This window comes from Cervus elaphus, chromosome 11 (genome assembly GCF_910594005.1).
Source record: "Cervus elaphus chromosome 11, mCerEla1.1, whole genome shotgun sequence".
Taxonomy (NCBI): domain Eukaryota; kingdom Metazoa; phylum Chordata; class Mammalia; order Artiodactyla; family Cervidae; genus Cervus; species Cervus elaphus.
In genome coordinates, this window is record NC_057825.1 from 64,437,867 (window position 1) to 64,464,624 (window position 26,758).

The following is a 26,758-nucleotide window of genomic DNA, read 5'->3' on the forward strand; positions in this document are numbered from 1 at the left end:
ACCAATTTATATTCCCACCAACAGTGTAGGAGGCTTCTCTTTTCTCCACATTCTCTTCAGGATTTATTGTTTGTATTTTTTTTTTTTTTTTGGATAATGGCCATTCTGACTGGTGTGAGGTGACACCTCATAGAGGTTTTTTTTTTTTTTTCCACCTTTATTTATTTATTTTGTTTTTCAGTGGGTTTTGTCATACATTGATATGAATCAGCCATAGATTTACACATATACGTGGAAATCTCATTGTGGTTTTGATCTGCATTTTTCTGCTAATCAGTGATGTTGAGCATCTTTTCATGTGCTTTGGGGCCATCTGTATGTCTTCATTAGAAAGATGTCTATTTAGATCTGCTCATTTTTTAATTGAACTGTTTGGGTTTATTTATTTGATGTATAGCTGCATGAGCTGTTTGTATATTTTGGAGAGTAATCCCTTGTTGGTTGGAGAAGGAAATGACAGCCCACTCCAGTATTCTTGCCTGGTCAATTCCATGGACAGAGGAGCCTCGAGGGCTATAGTCCATGGGGTTGCAGAGGGTTGGACATGACTGAGCATGCCTGCATGTCCTTGTTGGTTGCTTCATTTGCAAATATTTTATCCCATTCTGTGGGTTGTTTTCTCATTTTGTTTATGGTTTCCTTTGCTATGCAAAAGCTTTTAAGTTCAGTTAGGTTCCATTTGTTTATTTTTGTTTTTATTTTCATTACTTTAGGAGGTAGATCAAAAAAGATATTGCTGCGATTTATGCCACAGAGTGTTCTACTTTTCCTCTAAGAGTTTTGTAGTGTCTGGTCTTATTTTTAGGTCTTTTCTCCATTTTTCATTCATTTTTATGTACGGTGTTATAGAGTATTCTAATTTCATTCTTTTACATATAGCTGTCCAGTTTTCTAGGACCATTTGTTGAAGAGATTGTGTTTTCTCCATTGTATGTTGGAGATACATACAACCTTGCCTTATCCTTGCCTTATTTGTCATAGATATGTGAGTTTATTTCTGGGTTTTCTATCCTGTTTCATTGATCTATATTTCTGGTTTTGTGCCAGCACCATATTGTTTTGATTACTATAGCTTTGTAATATAAGGGAACCTGATTCCTCCAGCTCCATGTTTATTTCTCAGGATTGCTTTGGCTATCTGGAGTCTTTCGTGTTTCCATACAAATTTTGTTGTTGTTCTAGTTTTGTGGAAAATGTAATTTGATAGGGATGGAATTTAATCTGTAGATTGCCTTGGGTAGTGTAGTCATTTTGACAATATTGATTCTTCCAATCCAAAAGCATGGTATATGTTTCCACTGTTTTTGTCATCTTTGATTTCTTTCATCAGTGTCTTAAAGTTTCCAAAGTACAGATCTTTCACCTTTGGTTCCTCATTTTAAAATGATGTATAATTACCACTGAAGACTTAATCTATTGTGGGAAATACTTTAATCTTTGAGGAGATTATCTTGGAAGTAAGCCACAAGATTTCCTGAAATTCTTATTTAAACTTCTATTTGTTGAATCAAAATTGATTTAACATATTGAAAGCCAGGTGAACATGTACTCTGATAAGCATAGATTTCTGCTAATTTTTCAACATCTATTGAATTTGTGCAGTATGTTATCTTCTTAAATTTTGTTATGTCTTCTTAAATGAGTTACCCATAACCCTAGTCAACTGACTAAATAAGAAAATAACTTTGAGAGAGCTGTGTAATTCTTTTTTATGATTTCATACTGATAAAGGTAAACTTAGATGGTTTTTATATATTTAAACTTATTCCAATCATTATCTCAATTATACCACATAATTCACCAGTTCTCAATTTTGTTATATGAGAGGAAAGACTCTTAGGAACTATCACAAATATCTATATAAACTTAATTTCAACTCCTCCTTAGTTGGAACCATGATTTCCATTAAAAAAAAAAAAAAGGTATGTTCGTAATATGACCACCATTTTATGTAAGCCTACAAAACCTGGAGATGATAAAAGAGGAAGAAAGAAAACAAACATACACAGCTTATTTAAATTCAATGTTTTCTTCTAGATAACCATTCTCAAAAAGTGTTTCTCTCTTCTGACTTACTAACCAACATTAATCAAAATGTTTCTTTCATAAATTCATGTGTCTCATTATCTGTATTTAATATATATAAATATATATGATTTAATACTGACCTTGGGATAAAAAATTCAAGAATACTACAATATGACTGAACAACTGTCATCAAATTGATTAAAAGATAGAAATTGACTGTAAAATGCTCACTTCTGGATATTTATTCAAAAGAACTAAAATTAGGACTTCAAAGAGGTATTTGACTTCCATATTCATTGTAACATTATTCGCTATAGCCGAGAGATGTAATATCTAAATGTGCATTGATGGATGAATGGATAAAGAAAATGTGGTATATACATACAATGAAAGAGTATTCAGGAATAAGAAAAAAAAAAAGGAAATTCTGTCATATGCTACAACATGGATGAACCTTCAGGGCATTGTGCTATTTGAACTAAGCTGATCATTGAAGGGCAGATACTGCATAATCCCACTTATAGGAGGTATCTAAAATAGTAAACTCGTAGAAACAGGAAGGAAAATGGTGGTTGTCAGAGACTGAGAGGAGGGAGAAATTTGGAATTCCTGTTCAGTGAGTATTGAATTTCAAACATGCAAGAAAAAAAAAAGTTCTTGAGATCTGATGTATGATGTATAATGTAGTGTTCATAGTTAACACTACTGATTACATACTTAAAAATGTAAGATGATATATATAATATCATGTGCTGAATTTTTTAATCACAATTTTTTTTAAGTGGAGTAGTTTAAAAAAAAGGCAGTTAAAAAAGAAGGATGATCCCTAGGACTGGAATTCTTCACAATCTTCATAGAGTTAGTTCTTTTAGAGCTTTTCTCAAATTATAAGTAAATGAAAGAAGGGGGAAGTTGGCAGAAAGGTATCCATTAAAAAAAAGAAATTGGAATTATGTAAGCTATGAATGAAGAAAGTTAAATTACAAATTGTATGTAGGTGTTTACTAATAGGTAAGATAAAAGAAGTTAAAGACAGGTTATAAGCCCCTAAATAGTTTAAATTTTATCCTAAACAAAATAGGGGGTCTTTTAAAAGAGTGACTATTATGTTTCCTTTAATATATAAGATATTTATGACATATGATATATACATGTGTATATATATATATATGAATATATATGTGTGTATAAATGAACTCATATGAATATATTTTATAAAAGACTATCCTTTAAGGAGAAAAAAAGGTAGAGACATCAGGAATCATCAAGAATTTTTCCTAATGAAAATGCTATAACAGAATTCTGTTTGAGATATGCTTATAGTAATCAAGCCACCAGGCATTATTGGTATCAAATAGTTTATTCTAGCAAGTACTTTTTGAAGTAGTTGGTTGTTAGGAAGAGAAAAAGATTTAAAGCAGAGATGAGTGTACTATTATTGAACATGTCTTCTTTAGTAATTCCTGACAAGAAAGAGCCAACAAATGTAGTTTATTTAAATACAGGATTCTATGAGATATTTCTGACCTTAGCTTTAAAAGTTTTTGATATGTATCTTACTCAGAAGATATACTGAGATATATACTTTTTACACAGATAAAAAGTATATGTGTTATGTGGGATGTGTTAGTGGGATGATAAGATGAAGCCCAATGCTAATATGACATGGAACCACACATATTTTAATTGCATCTCTTCTTTGGGGAACATTTTATATCCAAATATATTCCAGGAACTAAATGTAGATACTCACAAGGAGAGAGAGACACTCTGCAAGGGCACCCACCACTAAGTGATATAAGAATGTCCCCTGGAGACTCAGTGGACTTGTAGCCTACTCTAGGGAGCTAAATAAGCAATTTGCAGAGCAATGATTCAAAGTCTGGTTCCCAGAGACTGTAGTGAACTATCTTAAATCAATATTTCGAAAATAGGGAACAAGGTCTTCCCTAGTGACTCAGAGAGTAAAGAGTCTGCCTGCAATGCAGAAGACCTGGGTTTGTTCCCTGGGTCAGGAATATCCCCTGGAGAAGGGAATGGCTCCCCACTCCAGTATTCTGGAGAATTCCATGCACAGAGGGGCCCGGTGGGCTGCAGTCTATAGGGTCGCAAAAAGTTGGACACAACTGAGTGACTAACACTTTCACTTTCTTTTTCAATGTATCAATAAAATTCAGATTTTGTTTTCTCTTTTATAGGTTTCTCTTTATATTACTGGAGATTGAAAAGATGCTCTAGTGGATCTATTTTTTAAAGGTGTCTTTCTATATCCTATCTCAGCTCTAGAAGTTTGGGAGATAAGTCATCTTAAGCAGATGTTTTTAAAAATTTCTGTTTTGAATAATATTTGTTCACCCAGCTTTCCCTAATGTTACTGTCTTAGAAGCCACTTAAAACTATCAAAAGGAAAAATTAACCTTGATGCAATCCTCTTAAGTAGTCTATTGATCTTATGTGAATATTGCCATTTTCCCCACTATTGTGTTTTTTATGATTCAGAATCTAATCCTGGATCTCACATTCTGTTTAAATTGTCATGATCTCTTACTTTCCTTCATCCTAGAGAGTTCTTCATTTCCTCAGTCCTTTTTATTTTGTCTTTCATAGCCTTGCCTTGCCGCTTTTGAAGACTCTAAGCCAATTATTTGTAGAATACCTCTCAGTTTGGGTTTGTGCAATATTTTGTCATGATTAGGCTGAAGTTATATATTTTCGGCAAGAACGCCACAGAAATGTTATACCCTCCTCAGTGTATAATTTTAGGAAGGGCATAAGGTCAATATTATTGCTGGTAGTCTTAACTCTGATCCCACATTTAAGATGATGTTAACCAGTTTCCTCCACTGCAAAGTTATGCTTCTTGTTTTGTAATTAACAAGTCTCTTTAAAAAGATACTTTAAGACTGTATAAATGTCCTGTTTCTCATAATACTTCTACCCACTGATTTTAGCATCCATGGATAGTTCTTGGCTGCTACAAATATTATTGTGGTATTTGTCTAATGGTCAATTTCTGTTTTGTTTATTTTCCTGCATTTGTTAATTGGAATTCCCGATAAAGAGACATTTTCCTCCTGCATTTATGTAGTGAGCTGTTTATTCATTCATTCATTTATACTAATATAGATTACTGCACATTTATCTTGCTTTGTTTCTTGTAATCCAGCATTATCATCGTTTATTTTATTACTAAATGTGTGTCAGATTTAGCCATTGGAAGCTCCTTTGAGTTGGAGCCTGTTTGCTTTCAACATGTGCCCCATTTTTTCCTGTGTATGTCCTTATTTATTGCCTACTCAAGATTTTCCAGGGTCATGTTGTGCATTTCTGTGTCCCAGCTCTGACATCAGTCATTTTCCAGGGAGACCCAGTTCATTTTATTGGAGAATACTATTGAGATGCCAAGGTCTGGGCTAAGTAGTCCTTTTAGATATTTTTATTGTTGAGCTTTCAAGTTAGAAACATGTGGTCCTTGATGTGAATCATCTTCAGAGTAATACTTTCCAGAATTAAAATCTCAGAAATTTCATGGAAACACTAAATGAGTATGTGAGTGTGACTCAGGGTAAGAAATTTGCAGTTGCAAACAAAACTCAAAAAAGTAGTAGAAATCCAATATGGGAACTGTTTAAATTCATTTGTAAAGGAAGAAAAATTCTCTGAAATTCTATTGTATCAGAGTATAGGAGATGGGTAAGACCTAAAACAGATCACATTAGAATGTAATTATAGGTTGTTGTGTTAATGTAAGGGACTCTATTAGTTACTAAAAGCTTAGTGTTCTCATCGTTTCAGTGAAAAAATAGAGAAAATGATATTATTGTAAATATGTAAGCACCAAAGCCTTTTAATATCTTAGTTTCTAATGCTAAAATGCTATTTGAATTTTTTTACATCAATAAAAGAAGAAAAAAATTACTTCCCAGTGTCAACACTATAATAATGTATCTCTGAATTAATGATCTCATTATGACTAACAATAGGTATTTTAGAAAACTGGGAAGTAATAGGATACTAGGGCTTCCCTTGTGGCCCAACAGATAAAGAATCTGCCTGCATTGCAGGAGATCTGGGTTTGATCCCTGGGTTGGGAAGATCCCCTGGAGAAGGGAATGGCTACCCACTCCAGTATTCTGGCCTGGAGAATTCCATGAACTGTATAGTCCATGGGGTCACAAAGAGTCGGACACAACTGAGCAACTTTCATTTTTCATTAGATATTATTTAGAAATTATGGTAAATCAGGGCAAGTGAAAATTTTACATAATTATTATTATTTTTTGAGCTTTGCAAGTACTTTCCTTCTCTCTGGAAAAAAATATATGTGTATATGAAACATATACACTTATATGAAACATATATGAAACACATATATATAAACTTTAAAGAAAGTCAGACATTTTGCTCATTTAAAATCTATTTCTGAAACAGTACAGAGTACCTAAACTCAAAGAAAACAAAAATGGTTGTGGAGCTTAGAATTTCAGTGGAAATATTTCCTGAATTATTTATACTTAAGTTCGAATTCTGCTAATGTTCTCCTACATGACACAATTCTCAAGATAAGTTGAGGTAACTTATCTTTTCTGGGAGTACTTTTGTTATCAGCATTGTTAGGAATATCATGACTTTTTACTATCAGAAGACCTGCTGAAATCACTGCTAGCTTAATGTACCAACTGAGAATGCTCCAGAATGACATCATTGTGTCCACTGGCCGAGTGTTCTCTAATGGCATGTGAAAGCTAAAATGCCAGGGCTTGAATTCAGCACAGTTCTCAACTTTAATTGGCACCTTAGAGTCACCTGGATTCAACAAAATCACAGAGTTATGGAAAGATATTACACTTCACTGTTAATTACCACAAAATCTCTGAGGGAAATTTTAAAGCCTGAGCTAGGATACATGTGCAGTTCTACCAAACTGACAATGAGACTTGTCAATCTCCAGCCATCAAAGAAGATAATTAATGTGTTTGCTTTATATTACTTTCCCATGACTAATATTAAGATGTAAAATTCAAATAAAGATAGGAAAGGAAACTACACACAGTATTCAAAATATGGGGTGGAAATGAATTATTTTGGAGCATATTCTGCTCAAGAATAATGGCCAACACATGAATCATTTTTCTTAGAGAATTTCTTATCAAACTCATCAACGTCCTTCTACAAGTCTCTTCATAGTGTTAAATCTGGTGAATTTTAACCTTAAGAATTTAATATGTAACTGTAGATATTATATAACTTGAATCATGTGATTTCCACTTCACATACCAGAATATAAGAATTGAAACTGGTATCAGTAATAAAAACAATGTTTCTAATTTCATGGTCTGCTTGAATCGACTTTGACCTTTGACAGATCAGAAAATGGGGTACAATTCCCAGAATTTATTAGTTCAGAGAGTCAGTATTTATTCCTCCTGTCCCTATCTGTCCCTGGAGAGTTGTTTGGTAGGTCAGGTATGGTGCAGAAAATTAGACCTCTCCTTCTGACTCAGGATTGAGTCAGAGTTCAGTTGTTCAGCTGTGTCCAACTCTTTACGACCCCATTGGCTGCAGCTTGCCAGGCTTCCCTGTCCTTTGCCAACTCCTGGAGCATGCTCAAACTCATGTCCATCAAGTCCACGATGCCATCCGACTATCTCATCCTCTGTCATCCTCTTTTCCTCCTGCCTGCAATCTTTCCCAGCATCAGGGTCTTTTCCAATGAGTCAGCTTTTCGCATTAGATAACCAAAGTATTGGAGCTTCAGCTTCAGCATCAGTCCTTCCAATGAATATTCAGGATTGATTTCCTTTAGGATTGACTGGTTGGATCTCCTTGTAGTCCAAGGGAATCTCAAGAATCTTTCCCAACACCACAGTTCAAAAGCATCAATTCTTCAGCACTCAGCTTTCTTTAAAGTCTAACTCTCACATCTATACATGGCTACTGGAAAAACCAAAGCTTTGGCTAGACAGACCTTTGTCTGAAAAGTAATGTCTCTGCTTTTTAATATGCTGTCTAGGCTGGTCATAGCTTTCCTTCCAAGGAGCAAGCATCTTTTAATTTCATAGCTGCAGTCACCATCTGCAGTGATTTTGGAGCCCAAGAAAATAAAGTCTGTTACTGTTTCCATAGTCTCCCCATCTATTTGCCATGAAGCGATGGGACCTTATGCCATGATCTTAGGTTTTTGAATGTTTCCTGGAAAATCCAGCTTTTTCACTCTTTTTTTACTTTCATCAAGAGGCTCTTTAGATCTTCATCACTTTCTTCCATAAAGGTGACATCATCAGCATGTTGAGGTTATTGATATTTCTCCCAGAAATGTTGATTCCAGATTGTGCTTCATCCAGCCCGTCATTTCTCATGATGTACTCTGCATAGAAGTTACATAAGCAGGGTGACAATATACAGCCTTGACATATGCCTTTCCCAATTTGGAACTAGTCCATGTTCCATGTCCAGTTCTGACTGTTGCTTCTTGACCTGCATACAGATTTCTCAGGAGGAAGGTAAGGTGGTCTGGTATCCCTATCTCTTGAAGAATTTTCCAGTTTGTTGTGGTCCACACAGTCAAAGACTTTTGCGTAGTCAATAAAGCAGAAGTAGATGTTTTTCTGGAACTCTCTTGCTTTCTCAATGACCCAACAGATGTTGGCAATTTGATCTCTGGTTCTTCTGGCTTTTCTAAATCTAGCTTGAATATCTGGAAGTTCTCAGTTCATGTACTGTTGAACCCTGGCTTGGGGAATTTTGAGCATGACTTTGCTAGCATGTGAGATGAGTGCAATTGTTCGGTAGTTTGAAGAGTTTTTGGTGTTGGAATTGGAATTTCATTCCAGTTGGGATTGGAATGAAAACTGACCTTTTCCAGTCCTGTGGCCACTGCTGAGTTTTCCAAATTTGCTGGCATATTGAGTGCAGCACTTTCACAGCATCATCTTTTAGTATTTGGAATAGCCTAGCTGGAATTCCATCACCTCCACTAGCTTTGTTTGTAGTGCTGCTTCCTAAGGCCCATTTGACTTCACATTCCAGGATGTCTGTCTCTAGGTGTGATCACACCATCATGGTTATCTGGGTCATGAAGATCTTTTTTGTATAATTCTATGTATTCTTGCCACCTCTTCTTAGTATCTTCTGCTTCTGTTAGGTCCATATGGTTTCTGTCCTTAAATGTGCCCATCTTTGCATGAAATCTTCCCTTGTGAAAGTTGCTCAGTTGTGTCCAACTCTTTGTGTAGTCCAACTCTGTATAGTCCATGGGATTCTCCAGGCCGGAATACTGGAGTGGGTAGCCTTTCCCTTCTCTAGGGGATCTTCCCAACCCAGGGATCAAACCCAGGTCTCCCACATTGCAGGCAGATTCTTTACCAGCTGAGCCACAAGGGAAGCACAAGAATACTGGAGTGGGTAGCCTATCCCTTCTCCAGCGGATCGTCCTGACTGAGGCAGGTGGATTCTTTAGCAGCTGAGCTATCAGGGAAGCCCTGTATCTTCCCTTTGTATCTCTAATTTTCTTGAACTGATCTCTAGTCTTTTCCATTCTATTGTTTTCTTCTATCTCTTTGCCTTGATCACTGAGGAAGGCTTTCTTATCTCTCCTTGCTATTCTTTGGAACTCTGCATTCAGATATTTTTCCTTTTGTCTTTTGCCTTTAGCTTCTCTCCTTTTCTCAGCTATTTGTAAGATCTCCTCAGACAACCATTTTGCTTTTTTGCATTTCTTTTTCTTGGAGATGGTCTTTATCATGCCTCCTGTACAATGTCATGAACTTTTGTCCATAGTTCTTCTGGCCCTCTGTCTATTAGATCTTGAGTCAGAAATAAGTATATAATCTTAGAAATCATTTAGTCAAGTGTTGTAGTCTATGTGCCTGTGGAAGTAGTAAAATCAACTTTTTGCAGTGTGTCTCTTGAAAAACAATCAAAATTATGCATTTTAATTACAGTCATAAAATGTGCATAACAATTATAAATATGAGAAATTATAACAGTGTATGAGATAGCTGATTGTTAATTTTTGTCTTCTTTTGGTCAGAATTTAAATCAACTTAGAGATGCCATTGGAAACTCTCTTTGTAATTATATGTGACTTTAATTAAAACAAAAATAAATCAGGAAATGACCACTTAATAGATTGAATTTTTTTCATAAATAGCAATTTGAAACATCAATGTTTTGGTGAGATAATAATAATTTTAAAATGCCCTGAGGGTATTCCCATATGCCCTAAAATAAATAGACATTTTCAACCAACCACAATGTGATGGGAACCAAAAATTTACTACAAATACCAGCAAGTAAACCTAACTGCATCACAAATGAATAACATATCCCACACTGAAAAAAGTGGAGAAGTCAAGAACTAATATAAGAAACTGTGGGAAATACTATAAGGTAAAGACAAAATAAGGGCTTCCCTGGTGGCTCAGATGGTAAAGAATCCGCCTGCAATGTGGGAGACTGGGATTCGATTCCTGGGTCAGGAAAGTCCCCTGGAGAAGGGAATGGTTACCTACTCCAGTACTCTTGCCTGGAGAATCCCATGGACAGAGGAGCCTGGTGGGCTACAGTCCATGGGGTTGCAAAGATTTGGACACAACTGAACAACTGACACACACAAAGGCAAAATAAACTCTGGTTAGGAAAATTGTATTTTGTAGGGGTATGATTTAGCAATTCTGAAACTATTTTATGTGTATACTGAAATTGACAAATATGAAAAATAGTGTTGATAAAATCAGAGCCAGGTCTCACATTTCTCATTTTCAACGAAAGAATTTATAAATGAGGAAAGAAGGAAGGCTAGAATGAACTATGCAGTGTTGGATTTGAATTTGAGGTATCTGTATAAACTGGTTTTTGATAGATCAATAAATAGAGCAATAGACATGGAGTGTGTTCACCCATGCAGGGGTTACTACACAAACACATTTTCTTATTCTGTCTGTTACTATGGCCTAGAAGCCATGATATTCTGATCACAATTAGGTCATCTAGGACCCAGAAGAATCTGAAACTTCTGGTTCCAGAAAGTAAAGAGTTTTACAAAGAGAAAAAAAAGGAAAAGAAACAACACAGAGCCACCCCAGGGAGCCCTGGAAGACAGAACTGGAAGAAGTTTTTCAAAGGAATAAAATAATACTAGTATTGGAATATAGCTTCTAGATTGAAATACATTTTCATGGATCCTTACTAACATAAATAAATAATCAGATTAACTAATAAATGGTGGAAACATGACAATCCTTTCCTATAGTATAATTTTAATGAAAACATAGAAGAAACAAGGGAAATAAAGGACTATCATTAGGCAGTAACTTCAGTCATAATTGTTACAGACAATACTCCACTGATGAATACTAAAATTAGAGAAATTTTGGGAAAAGGTTTGAGGAGGAAAAGATTTACATAACCTCAAGTGTGTCTCCCAAGGTATTTATCAACTGCAAAGGGAAGAATGATAACTTTACAGTGGAGAAACCCAGCAGACACCATCTTAACCAAGTGATTCAGGTAAACATCGCTAGGAATAAGACATAGAGACGTCACGAGTCCCTTGATGTGAAGTACCAAGAAGGGTACAACCTTATGTATGTGTTATTTTTGACAATAATGTACAACCTATCTAACCATGAGAAAACATCAGATGGTCCCCTTATTAAGGGTATTCTATTACATTGTTGATGAATATTCTTCAAAAGTGTCAGAAGCATAAAAGACAAGAAAAGCTAAGGAAATGCCATAGATTGTATAACAAATATAAATAACAACTAAATATAATGTGAGATCTTGTACAGCATGCTAGAAAAGAAAAATGACAGTGGAAAGTTGGTGAAATTCAAATAAGTCTGTAGTTTAGTTAATACTATTGCATCAACATTAATTTCTTGTTCTTCATTATTTTACTATAGTTGTATAAAATAACATTAGAAGAAGCTGCATGAGAGATACAGGAAAACTCTTGTACCTTTCCTGAAGTTATGTAAGTCTAAAGTTAGCTTTTAATGTATTCAAATAAAATTTTAAAAGGGGCTTTGTAGGGACCCATGTGTACAACCTCTTCATTTTACACATTAGAAGCTCCAAAATATTAAAGGATTTATCCACAATACAAAGTTTGAGGGAAAGTTAAGATGAGCTCTAAGGGTATTGTCAAATTTTCTGAGAATTTCTTTCCTCTGGCTCAACGTATGAAAATTGAATTTTAATTCTTAGCAATTGGTAACTGCTGGTCAGCTTGTCTAAATTACAGCTTCCCAGTTTCAATTCTCTTGGTGTTTATGCAATATGAAGGTGAATGCCAAAATTGTTTTCACTATCTTTTGTCATACTGACAACCTACAGTACATTGAGTAAATACACCAGTGGCAAAAATGCTTTATCTCAAGTAGGTTTGTCTGTCTAGATTGAAGAATAAATAAAGTACCAGACTTTATCAAGTTAAGAAAAAGACTCAGAATTTATAAGTAAGATATATTTAGCAATAATTATCAACATTAAATGACTGTCAATTTTTGAAATGTGACTATCAAGCCACTTTAACTTAGAAACATGTTAGATTCATAAAAGAGTAACTTAGACATGCTATGAATAGATCTTTTACAAAAAGAAATATGTTTATATTTTCCCTTTTCTTTGATTTCAAGACATCAGCTAAGCCCTAATGCACTTTCATTTATCTTTAGAAAAGAGGCAGGAACTATTTACCTTATAAAGCTTTCTTAATTCCATATTCATTAACTGTCCAGTTTAGCACTCACTCAATGAATCAGCATTATCTTTGGGCCTGATACTGGTTTTCTAAAATTTTTTATTGAAAAGTTTTATTCTTTATCAATAAGTTAGTATTACTCATTCAGTTGTGTCTTAACTCCTTGTGACCCCATGGGCTGTAAGGCGCTAGGCTCCTTTGTCCATGGTATTCTGCATGGAAGAATAGTGGAATGGGTATCCACTCCCTTCTCCAGGGGGTTATATTTGCCTTCAAAGTAGCAATTCACAACAACAACAAAAATACATCAAAAATGTTAAAGGTAGCCATAAAAAGTGATCAGTGTCTTCCCTAGTGGCTCAGTGGTGAAAAATCCACCTGCAAATGCAGGAGATGAGCGTTCAATCCATGATCCAGGAAGATCTCACATCCTGTGGGGCAACCAAGCCCAGATGCCACAACTATTGAGCCTGTGCTCTAGAGCCTGGGAGCTGCAGCTACTGAGCTGGTGAGCTATGACTACCGAATCCTACACGTCTAGAGCGCTTGCTCTGCAACAAGAGAAGCCACAATGAGAAGCCTGCACACGGCAACTAGAGAAAAGCCCACTCAGCAACACAGTCAAAAAGAACTAATTAATTATTTGAAAAAAAAGTTATCAGGTCCCACTTGGATTCTTATTATTTATAGATACAAATTTCTGGGCATCTGTTGCCAAGCTGAAAATCTCAGAAGGTGGATTAGCACCAGCACTAGTCTTGAGAATTACATACATGATATCAATTGAGGTAGTCTGGTCAGAGCTATCTGTTCCCACATGGTTCCACTGCTAAGCTACCCACCAGGTGAAACTCCAGCATGAGAACTTCAGAGATATTACATATCAACGTTAAGAAAAAGAAAAGCTTGATCCTGCAGCCTTGGATTCTGGGTTGTAGAGTTTTCACCAATAATGATTTTTGTTGCTTTAAACAAATCTTTATTTTATATTGTAGTATTTAGTTGATTATTTTTTGTTACTTTGGGCATGGAACTTTATATCTCTTATTCTCCATTTCCCTTCTGAAAAGGCTTCTTTGAGTTTTATCACTCTACTCCTAGTACTCTAGATGATGATGCTAAAATTCACAGAGTCTTTGTTCCTGGAACTTGCATTACTCTGTCGTGGGATTATCTTCCATCTTCCCTGCCATAGATAAAATTCATATGCCAAATTTGGAACTGACTTTAAATATTTGTATAGCTTTTTAAATGCTGTAAACAAGAAATGATATTTTGCAACAAAACTCTCTTACCAAAAAACATACCTTTTTTCAGAGATAATACATCCTCCACTTTATGTCCTTTTCAGTTTATAAAACATTTAATACATATCACTGAAGGTTCTTATAGCCCCGGTAGATATAAGATGATTTTATGGAAGCTGAATTTGAAGACTAGTGAATGGATGCCTAAAATAGTCCATTAGTGAGAGGTGCAGCTCATCCAGCTACTGTGCTTCCCATTATACAACACTGTCATAGGACACACCAATTAGTGCTAGCTATTTCAAAAACAGGAACTTCTGAAATCACATATTAGCTCTTAGATTTTTTTTTTAATATCTGTGTTTCGTAGTAAGGGAAACGAATATGACTTGATATTTTATTTTGATTGAACATGGGCAAATGGTGCTTCCTTTGAGTATTTCTCTTATCTCCTCACTGTATTCATATGGAATTAGCAGTGGTAGGTTGGGAAATTCTTTTATAAAAATACCTTTCTTGACTTTGAGGTATAGAAAGAGAATGGCTATGAATGAACATACTTGAAAGCGAGCAGTGCATTTTATAAGACTTGAAATTCATCAAACTTGAGGTGCCTTACTTCTGAGCCTGTTCATGGAAGGACCTGAGAAGGCTAAAAGAGTTTTATATATGATCAAAATTGAATCTGAAGAAAAGCTGGCTAAAATTCTCATTGCCACATTTCTAAAGTTAGAAAAAAGCTTAAAATGTGATTGTATAGAGAGTCTCATCCTGAAATCCTAGAAAATGACAATTCTTAGGAGGTTTAGGGAGGGGGTATGGAAGGAAGATGGGTGTAGGGAACAAAGAAAATCAAAGTAAAACTTCATAGAGATCAGAAAATATTATTTTAGGTAAGAGAATAAATAAATCTTTACTCAAGGACTCATCTTAATAGAGCTGATTAGTCAAATTTAAAACCTTTGGTTTTGGAATCACAACCACAAAGATATGGGATAAATCCTAGCTCACGGTTCTGAGCAGCTTCTTAATCATTTTCAGCATCAGTTTCATCTACACAGCAGGAATATAAGTTTATTAGAAATGATGTTTTGAAAATTAGGGGGAAAGTATGTAAAGGTACTACAATATTGCTCTGGCAAGTCTTTTAAAGTGCAAAAAAAATCACCAAAGTTCTTACTAATAAAACTATATTATCTATATAGAATATAGATTTTTTGGTTGAAGAAAGGAGTAGGAGGATTTATTTTCACCATATATGATTTAGCTAAGTTTGAAATTTATACCATGAATATGTATTGCCTCATCAAAAGAGTGATTTTTAAAATTATGCAAACATTATAGATTAAATCTCATGTTGAGATCTTGGGAATCTATAAAGTAATCAATGGAAATCAGTATTTCTATGATCCCGTTATAGAAGTACTATAAAGGAATAAATGGCCTCCTAGCTGCACCTTTTGTTTCTCCCTTATGTCCCAGCTGAAAGCCTCCCATCAATTTAGTACAAATATATACCTGAAAGCATTTTGTAAAATTCTTATATTTTTATTTTAAATTATCCTTAATCATTCTGAAAGGCATTTACTTTTGATATTCCATTTTATAGACAGGTATACATACTGGACTTCATAGATATTAATTCATTCAAAATCACATGGTAAATAAAAAAGATGGGATTCAAACTTTGAAAACTTTAAAATTTTTATTATGCTTTAAAAATAGAGCATATTTTTTTAGAACAGAAAGTATGGAGATTTCTCATATTCCTTGTCCCCATGCATGCATAGCTTCCCCATTATCAACACCCCTCACCACCATGGTATATCTGTTATAACTGATGTACCTACAGTGATATATCATAATTTCCTGAAGTTCCCAAGTGGCAGGTTAAAAACCCACCTGCCAATGCAGGAAACATAAGAGATGAGGGTTCGATACTTGGGTCAGGAAGATCCCCTGGAGGAGGGCATGGCAACTCACTCCAGTATTCTTGCCTGGAGAATCCCATGGACAGAGAAGCCTGGTGGGCTACAGACCATAGGGTCCCAAATGGACATGACTGAAGTGACAGTATGCATGCATGTACCTGAAGTTTAAAGCTTACATTAAAATTCATTCTTGGTGTTGTGTATTCTATGAGTTTTGGCAAATGTATCTATATAATGAAATATATACATCATTACGGTATCATATAGGGCATCTGCAGTGCCCTAAAGCCCTGCTTTACCTATTCACATATCCTTTCCCATTAAGCCCTGGCAACCACTGAAAATATCTATAATTTTGTCTTTTTCTGGATATCATCTAATTAGAATCATACAGTATACAAAATTTTTGGATTAGCTTCTTTCACTTAGTATTATGCATTTAAGTTTCCTCCGTGTCTTTTAACTTGATAGCTGTTTCTTTTTAGTGATAAATAATATTTCATTGTCTCGATGCACCACCATTTATTTATCCATTCTCCTGCTGACGGGCCTCATGGTCACGTCCAAATTTTGGCATTTGTGAATAAAGCTGCAGTAAATATCCATATGCAGGTTTTTGTGTGGGTATACATTTTCAACTCTTTCAGGTAAATACCAAGGAGTGAATTTGCTGGATTCTATGGTAAGAGTATGTTTAGTTTCGTTAAATGCCACCAAACTGTCTTCCGAAATGGCTATCATTTTTCATTTCCACCAGAAATGAATGAGAACTCTTGATGCTCCATACTTCACCAGCATCTGGTGTTGTCAGTTCTGGATTTCACCCATTTTTCTAGGTGTGTAGTTCTATTTCATTGTTGTTTTTATTTGCATTTCTCTAACGATATATAATGTGAAGCATCTTTTCGTATGTTTGTTTGCTATTTGTAACTTTTAACTCTTTTGGACCACAAATCTGTGTATTAAAAACAAACAAACAAAAGAAGTGCACCACCAGATGTGAGAAATTAACTCCCAAAATTGGAAATGAGGGTCCAGGGGGCTGAGAAGCTGTGTAGAGGGCAGGCTGAAAATGGATGCTGGAGAACTTGTATCTCAGCCAATGGGCAGTTTTCCAGTTACTGAACTTTCAGCAGGTGGACCTTTTGAAAGTCATGATATTCTTTGGAAATGTTTTCCTTATGTGAAAAATCAACTTTTGCCCAGTCATCCTCTTGAATTATTAGAGACACCTAATCTTACATTTTAATCTTGCATCTTATATCTGCTCAGAAACGATAAGGGGAAGTAGGCAGGGTATATAACACAAGATGGACCAGGTGTTAATAACTGTCAATGATGGGTAATGGTGAAGGATTTTATTATATTCTTCTATTTCTATATATGGTTAAAGTTTTATACAATAAATAATTTAAAATAAATATGCAAAACAACATAATATAAGATATATAAAGTTTTTGAGATAAGACACAGCTTGTTCCTTTAGGAGAAGGAAATGGCAACCCACTCCAGTGTTCTTGCCTAGAGAATCCCAGGGAAAGAGGAGTCTGGTGGGCTGCTGTCTGTGGGGTTGCACAGAGTCAGACACGACTGAAGCGACTTAGCAGCAGCAGCAGCAGCAGCAGCAGTGTTCCTTTAATTGTCGGGTCATTTGCTAAGTGTTTTGAATCATTTAAAATCATACAAAAATGTAATATTTGAAGCTTCATGCTTTTAGTGTATATTATATTGACAGAGGTATTTTCTGATTCCCTGGTGGCTCAATGGCAGAATCCCCCTGTACCCTGAACCCAATAGTATTCCCCAAATTCATATATTGAAGCTCTAATTCCCAGGATGACTATATTTGGAGATAAGGCCTTTAAGAAGGCCATTAAGATTAAATGTGGCCATAAAGGCCCTAATCCAATGACTGATGTCACTACGACAAGAGGAAGAGACCCCAGAGATTTACACAAAGGCCTTGTGAGGACACAAAGAGAAAGCCTGTATCTGTGAGTGAAGGACAGAGACCTTAGGAGAAACTAACCCTGCCAGCATCATGATTTCAGACTTCCAACCTTCAGAATGTGGGAAAATAAACATCTGTTGTTTAGATCGTTCAGTTGGTGTTTTGTTTTTTTTTTCTTTGTTAATGGTAGCCCCAGCTAACTAGTATACCAAAATAAAATGTTCAATGGAAATAAAATGAATTTATCCACATTAAGAAACATTTAAGGTCCATTTGCTTTACTAAAATTACAAATGAAGTTCAAGGCAATGTAGCATGTTCAGCATCTTCCATTTTTTTCCAGCTTCAAATCTTTCACTGATTATGTTAAGGGGTAATGAAGAATTTATTAAGGTATTTTTAATGATCCGTCATAAAATGATGTCATGAAAGAACCCCTCTTGATGGTGGAATATAAATTTGGCTTACTATAATCAAGTTGTGTTATTAATTAAAGTAGAAGCACTGCATCTTGTTTATAGTTGCCTTTTTACTGTAATTTAACCTATACAACATTAAAAGTATGGATACATGAGAATTTTTGCCAAAAATGTAAATAAACAGTGGTGCATCCAGACAATGAAATATTATTTATCACTAAAAAGAAATAGCTATCAAGTTAAAAGACACGGAGGAAACTTAAATGCATAATACTAAGTGAAAGAAGCTAATCCAAAAATTTTACATACTGTATGATTCTAATTAGATGATATTCAGAAAAAGAGCTTATAATATTTTAGGAGAATGAGAATTTTTATAGTACCATACAAACATGTAATCCAAATGTTGCTCATTAGTTCTAATCCTGTTAGCTAGCATTGTAATATTATAAGCTGTTTTTATGGCTATTCAGCTTTTAAATACCTTCTTCATTGGAAAGTAATGCATTATAGTTATCAGCTTGTTGCTGTGTGAGAGTAGAGAGACTAATAAACCTTGAAGGATTTAGAAGCCATAGATTCTGAAATTCTTTCATCTACTGTGGGAAAGGATCCCTTAGAAGAAATGGAGTAGTCATCATAGTCAACAAATGAGTCCGAAATGCAGCACTTGGATGCAATCTCAAAAATGACAGAATGATCTCTGTTTCCAAGGCAAACCTTTCAGTATCACAGTAATCCACACCTATGCCCCAACCAGTAATGCTGAAGAAGCTGAAGTTGAACGGTTCTATGAAGACCTACAAGACCTTCTAGAACTAACACCCCAAAAAGATGTCCTTTTCATCAAAGGGGACTGAAATGCAAAAGTGGTAAGTCCAGAAATTCCAGGAGTAATAGGCAAATTTGCCCTTGGAGTACAGAGTGAAGCAGGGCAAAGTCTAATAGAGTTTTGCCAAGAGAACAGACTGGTCACAGCAGACACCCTCTTTCAACAACACAAGAGAAGACTCTACAAATGGACATCACCAGATGGTCAATACTGAAATCAGATTAATTATATTCTTTGCAAATAAAGATGGAGAAACTCTATACAGTCAGCAAAAACAAAACTGGGAGCTGATTGTGGCTCAGAGCATGTATTCCTTATTGCCGAATTCAGACTTAAATTGAAGAGATCATACAGTGGAAGTGACAAATAGATTCAAGGGATTAGGTCTGATAGACTGCCTGAAGAACTATGGACAGAGGTTCCTGACATTGTACAGGAGGCAGTGATCAAGACCATCCCCAAGAAAAAGAAATTCAAAAAGACAAAATGGTTGTCTGAGGAGGCCTTACAAATAGCTGTGAAAGAAGAGAAGTGAAAGGCAAAGGAGAAAAGGAAAGATATACCCATTTGAATGCAGAGTTCCAAAGAATAACAAGGAGAAATAAGAAAGCCTTACTCAATGATCAATGCAAAAAAAAAAAAAAAAATAGAGGGAAACAATAGAATAGGAAAGACTAGAGATCTCTTCAAGAAAATTAGACATACCAAGGGGACATTTCATGCAAAGGTGAGCACAATAAAGAATAGAAATGGTATGGACCTAACAGAAGCAGAAGATATTAAAAAGAGGTGGCAAGCATACACAGAAGAACTAAACAAAAGAGATCTTAATGACCCAGATAATCATGATAGTATAATCTCTCACCCAGAGCCAAACATCCTGGAATGCGAAGTCAAGTGGGCCTTAGGAAGCATCACTAGGAGCAAAGCTAGTGAAGGTGATGGAATTCCAGTTGAGCTATTTCAAATACTAAAAGATGATGCTGTGAAAGTGCTGCACTCAATATGCCAGCAAAATTTGGAAAACTCAGCAGGGTCCACAGGACTGGAAAAGGTCAGTTTTCATTTCAATCCCAAAGAAAGGCAATGCCAAAGAATGTTCAAACTACCACACAACTGCACTCATCTCACACGCTAGTAAAGTAATGCTCAAAATTCTATAAGAAAGGCTTTAACAGTACATGAAATGAGAACTTCCAAATGTTCAAGCTGGATTTAGAAAAGGCAGGGGAACCAGAGGACAAATTGTCAACATCTGCTGAATCATTGAAAAAGCAAGAGAGTTTCAGAAAAACATCTATTTCTGATTTATTGACTATGCCAAAGCTTTGACTGTGTGGATCACAACAAACTGTGGAAAATTCTGAAAGAGATGGGAATACCAGACCACCTGACCTGCCTCCTGAGAAATCTGTGTGCAGGTCAAGAAGCAACAGTTAGAACTGGACATGAAACAACAGACTGGTTCCAAATTGGGTAAGGAGTATATCAAGGCTGTATATTGTCACCCTGCTTATTTAATTTTTATGCAGAGTACATCATGAGAAACGCTGGGCTGGAGGAAGCACAAGCTGAAATCAAGATTGCCGGGAGAAATATCAATAACCTCAGATATGCAGATGACACCACCCTTATGGCAGAGAGTGAAGAGGAACTAAAGAGCCTCTTGATGAAAGTGAAAGAGGAAAGCGAAAAAGTTGGCTCAAGATATAACATTCAGAAAACTAAGATCATGGCATTCGGTCCCATCACTTTATGGCAAATAGATGTGGAAACAATGGAAACAGTGAGAGACTTTATTTTTGGGGCTCCAAAATCACTGCAGATGGTGACTGCAGCCATGAAATTAAAATCACTTGCTCCTTGGAAGAAAAGCTATGACCAACCTAGACAGCATATTAAAAAGTAGAGACGTTACTTTGCCAACAAAGGTCCATCTAGTCAAAGCTATGGATTTTCCAGTAGTCATGTATGGATGTGAGAGTTCAACTATAAAGAAAGCTGAGCAGTGAAGAATTAATGCTTTTGAACCATGGTGCTGGAGAAGACTCTTGAGTTTCCCTTGAACTGCAAGGAGATCCAACCAATCAATCCTAAAGGAAATGAGTCATGAATATTTATTGGAAGGACTGATGCTGAAGTTGAAACTCCAATACTTTGGCCACCTGATGCAAAGAACTGACTCTTTGGAAAGGGCCCTGATGCTAGGAACGATTGGTGATGGGAGGAGAAAGGGACGACATAGGATGAGACGGTTGGGTGGCATCATGGACTCCGTGGAGATGAGTTTGAGTAAACAGGAGTTGGTGATGGACAGGGAAGCCTGGCGTGCTGCAGTCCATGGGGTCGCAAAGAGCCTGACAGGACTGTGTGACTAAACTGAACTGTTAAACTAAAATTGAAACTGAATAAGCCAAATTCAGGTCCAGTTTTTTATTGTTTCCCATAAAATCAATGCTGATTTAAATAGCATGCTAGACAAAGAACTTTCAATTTGGGGAAAATATATTTATCCTGTTCGAGTACCAGTGTGAAGGAAGAATGGCGGGGGGGCAAAGAATAGAATATTATATATGAAATGTTTTGCTGATTTAAAATCTAGTCATTTCATTAGATATCTATAAATCAAGACAGTCTTTCAATAGAAATGTGAGTCACTCTTCAGCTGAGGGAAGGACCTAATTGCAAACACAGTAGTAGGCAAATGAACCCCCTAGAGTTCCTAGAGGGTCTCTGTGCTTTAAATGGTGTCAGAGTTATCCCAGTGAGTTAGCCCTCAGAGCAGTTTGCACCACGCTCCAATTTATAACATAGTTCTGTAGAAGAAAAACATCTTGAGGAGGGAAGTAGAATGTAGTGGGTATTCATTTGGCAGGGGATTATCCTCTTTATAGGTATAGACGTGCTAGGGGACTGAAATGTATGACTTGCATATGAGCCCTCACCTCTTCTGACAACCTTCCCCAAACAGCACACATTGAGATTTTCAAAAAATTTTCAGAGCCATTTTTTATAGCATCAATAATTAACTTGTTTATTGTAAACTCAGAGGAAAGAGTGTGATCAGAATAGTCCAAGGTCTGCTGTTCAATTTTCCCAGAAAATGGTAAATAAATTATGGCAATAGTAATGAAAAGTATAAACTAGGTAACATTTTTAGCACTTTGCATATGCTAACTTATTCAGTCCTTTCAATAACTTTCAACTGAAGGGGAAACTGAAGCATAATGTAATTAATAATATGCCACTACCTACTCCAATATTCTTTCCTGGAGAATTCCATGGGACAGAGGAGCCTGGTGTGCTACAGTCCATGGGATTGTAAAGAGTTGGACATGACTGAGAGGCTAACACTTTCACTTTCAAAGCCACAAAGCAGTAAATCCAGCAATTCAAATCTAACAGACTGGTATCATGTCCTCAGCCTTTAATCACTGTTCTACTCTGTAATGTAAGACCCTTCCTTCTTTTACCTTATCCTAGTTCAAAAATTCTAAAGTTAACTCATTGGCCCTTTTCAGACTCTGCACTCTGTAATATCTTCATTGCAGTGGAATATAGAAATGCACTTAAAGCTTTAAGATAGCTTCCAATGAAGATATAACAACTCAGTTATGTTTCTTTGAACACTACTCCCATGAACTGAACTGTGAAAATATTTAGAAACATTTTCAGGTAATATCTTCCTATATAATTAAAGTTCATGGAAGTAATATAAGAAAGGAATGTTTACAATTTTGTGTAACCCAGTTGTTCACATTTCATTAAAAAAGATACTACCCTCTGCTTTTTTGTAGTACACGTCATAAGGTCTGGAGAAACTGATTTTCCCAGAAACAACAGTTGAGAAAGAAATACTGGCTATTGTTGTTGTTGTTCAGTTTCTAAGTCATTTCCGACTGTGACCCCATGGACTGAAGCACTACAGGCTTCCCTGTCCTTCCTTATCTCCCAGAATTTGCTCAGATTTATGTCCACTGGGTTGGTGATGCTATCTAACCATCTCATCTTCTGCCACCCTCTTCTTCATTTGCCTTCAATCTTTCCCAGCATCAGGGTATTTTCAAATGAGTCAGCTGTTTGCATCAGGTAGCCAGAATATTAGAGCGTGGTGGCCTCTGGAAATGGATTAATGCTAAGCCACCTAAGGTATCATATGCTGAAGTCAAAGTACTTGGAAGTGATTGATATAGAATCTCTCCTTCTTTGTCTGAGTCATACCTCATGCACTGATACTATTTTAAACATTTCCCCTTAACTATTTTATTTGCCCAGACCGCTTGCTTTAATTGGAAATATTTAGGTGCTTACTTTTAGTCCCTGCTGTGTTTCATTCCATTTGCAAAGGGAAAGCCATTAAGAGCCAGGAAGCACTTTGCTTTAACACCATCTGAAGCTTACATCTGAGCGCTGCTGGTTGTTTTTATCTGTAACAATACCAGCTGTAGAACGGAACCAAGGAATACAAAATAAAAGGTCATTTGGCCCTAGATCCTTTCTTCCAACTATAAATGCAGAACACAAGTGAACCTAAAGAGTTAGAACCACAATTTGCAGTTTTTATTTTACTATAGTTTATCACTCCAAATTATCTAAAGTGGGGAGCTCCTGTGAATGATTTTTTGTTTTTATCTTTGCCTGGAAAATTTTATCTTTCAAGAGCAAGTTTTAAGAATACTAGCAATTCGTCTTTCAATTTGTTGATGTGGTGTATTACATTGATTGATTTGCGGATATTAAAGAATCCTTGCATTCCTGGGATAAAGCCCACTTGGTCATGGTGTATGATTTTTTTAATATGTTGTTGGATTCTGTTTGCTAGAATTTTGTTAAGGATTTTTGCATCTATGTTCATCAGTGATATTGGCCTGTAGTTATGACAAAACCCACTGGGAAAAAAAAAAAAAGTTGAAAAAAAAAAAAAGAATACTAGCAATTCGTTGTTTCTTTGGAAGTCTAAATGTTACTGTACAGTGACTGAAATGATAGCATGTGGTATGTGGAAATAAACAAAGCTCACCCAAATGAGGACAAACAAAGGGTGTTTATTCAGAGCTTGCTATGGCAATGGATTCAGTAACCGTTAATTGTTTCAGCAAGGACTCAAAGTTAGGCAGAGTAGAAAAGTTTTATAGTAAAAAAAAAGAGAAGACTTCAGGTAGGCTGTGATTAGAGGTTGTTGGCATGGCAAAGGAGAGGTGAGCTAACTAGAAGTGGGATATGCTATATAATTGGGTTGGAGAGCACATTTTACTTTCTCTGGTTGATCCTAAGTTGGACAAAGGTGGAAGTGGGAAAAATAGGGAAGCTAGAAGTCAGTGACCTAGCCCTGACCATTCTGAGATGATTGCTACAGAGGTTGTAGGTCCAAGTTCTATTAGCGTAAGTTTATGGCCTAGCCATTTTCCATTCTGTTCAGTATCTCAATTGCAAAAACCTTGATTAGCATATAGATTCTGTTACTTGTAAACTGTATTGTCTCGGGCAAGATATTGCTCTCCAAACTTTAGTTTCATCCACATATGAAATTTAAAAGGCATTACTTAGTTTATAGGGTTATTTGAGGGAAAAAGGAAATTTTAAAAAAATCACTATATGCTTTGAGCAGTAATCATTTAGTACATAAAAGCTCTCATTGCTGTTACCATACTAAAGCGTCCTTTTAAAAGTTCATTTTGAGGAATGTCAGTAAAACAATTTTCCTTTTCAAGTTATTGCACTGGAAAGCAGGAGGTTGTTGTCTCTAAAGTATTAACAAAATTGTGAATATTGATAATGTAGCCTTGAACATCCTTTCTCTCCCAACCTTTTTATATCTCTTCTCTGAACCTCTCATTCATTCCTGAACCTCTCAGAAATGAAACCACCTCTCCTTTCTTTGAGGAATTTGAGTGAAACTCCTACATCTTCCTAATTCAATTTTAGTTGTTTGGCTTACATTCAACTCATTAAGTTTTTCACAGAGAACCTCGTAATGTAAAGAACTCTGTTTGTTTTATTAATATATTATGTATATTAATTAAATAATTGATTATTATTTATTAATAAGCTATAGTTTATTCTTCTGTGACTTTACTGATGCCTGATTATGAAAGTTAGAAAATAAATAATGCAAAGTTTTACTCATATTGTACTATAAATAGTTTTCATTGCCATGGAAACCATGTGCCTATGTGCTATGATTATATTGATTTATTTATGGTTCAAATACTCTTCCTCAATGTATAATGAATCAAATGTCAAGTTAAATAAATTTTTCTTTTTACATTCCCCTAATATTAATAGATTTTAGCAAATTCTCATTTTTTTTTCAAACTTTTAATTGTACTGATTTTTCTATAGAGTATTATTTTCCCATTCAAAACTTCTCTTCCTAAATCCTCTATCCTGTGCCAATTCTGGGCTTGGAAGTGTAAGACTAGTAGTCACCTTTGGATAACTCTCTTCTCACTGTTTTCCTTTGAGGTATATTTTGCTGATTTTCTGTTATACCTTCTTTCTTGGCTTGTATCCAAGAATATAAGAAAAGTTTTACAGGAATGGCTTTCAGTTTTTCACCACTGTGTCTGATGTTAGCTCTGGATTTGCCACATATGGCCTTTATTATGTTGAAGTATATTCCTTCTGTACCAATTTTATTGAGAGGTTTTTTTGTTTTGTTTTGTTTTTTCCTCATAAATGACTGTTGAATCTTGTAAAATGCTTTTGGTGCATCAGTCACAAATGCTTTTATCTTTTATTGTGATAATGTAGTGTATTCATGGTTTGTGAATATTAAACCATCCTTACATCTCTAGAATAAATCCCATTTGATCACAGTGCGTGATCACTTTAAGGTACTATTGTATTTGGCTTGCTAACATTTTGTTGAGTATATTTGCATATGTGTTCATCAGAGGGACTGAGCTATGATTTTCTTTCTGGGTAATGTCCTTATCTGGTTTTGGTATCAGGGTAATGCTGGCCTCATAGAATGAGTTTGGAAGAGTTCCTTGCTATTTTATCCTTTACAACAGTTTGAAAAATATAGGTGTTAAATCTTTGAATTTTTGTTAGAATTCATTGGTGAAGTCATCTGGTCCTAGGTTTTTATTTTTGAGGAGTTTTGATTACTGTTTCAATGTCTTTACTAGTGATTGGCCTATTCAGATTTTCTATTCCTTCATGATTCAGTTCTGTAAAGTTTCATGATTCTAAGAATTTATCCATTTCTTTTCAGTTGTCCAAATTCTTGGCATATAGTTGTTCATAATATTCTCTTATAATCCTTTGCATTTCTGTGGTATTCATTGCTATTTTTCCCCCTTTGTTTCTTATTTTATCAGAGCCCTCTCTCATTTTTAGTGAATCTAGCTAAAGGTTTGAAAGGATGCCCATTCTCCCCACTCTTATTTAACATACTAAGGAAACTCAGCCAGAGAAATGAGAAAAGAAAAAGAAACAAAAGGTAATTCAATCGGAAAAGAGGAATTAAAATTTTACTATTTGTGGATAGCATAATATTATACATAGAAAACCCTAATGATGCCATCAAAAGACTATTAGAAATAATAAATATAGTGAAGTTTCAGGATGCAAAATCAATATGCAAAAATCTATTGCATTTCTGTATACTAGCAGAAAGAAAAATTAAAACAACCCA

General features: G+C 35.4%; 1 pseudogene; it reads left to right on the forward strand.

The window, feature by feature from the left end:
- Window positions 1–16,986: 16,986 nt before the first annotated feature.
- Window positions 16,987–18,338, forward strand: LOC122702519 (annotated as a pseudogene).
- The last annotated feature ends 8,420 nt before the right edge of the window (window positions 18,339–26,758 follow it).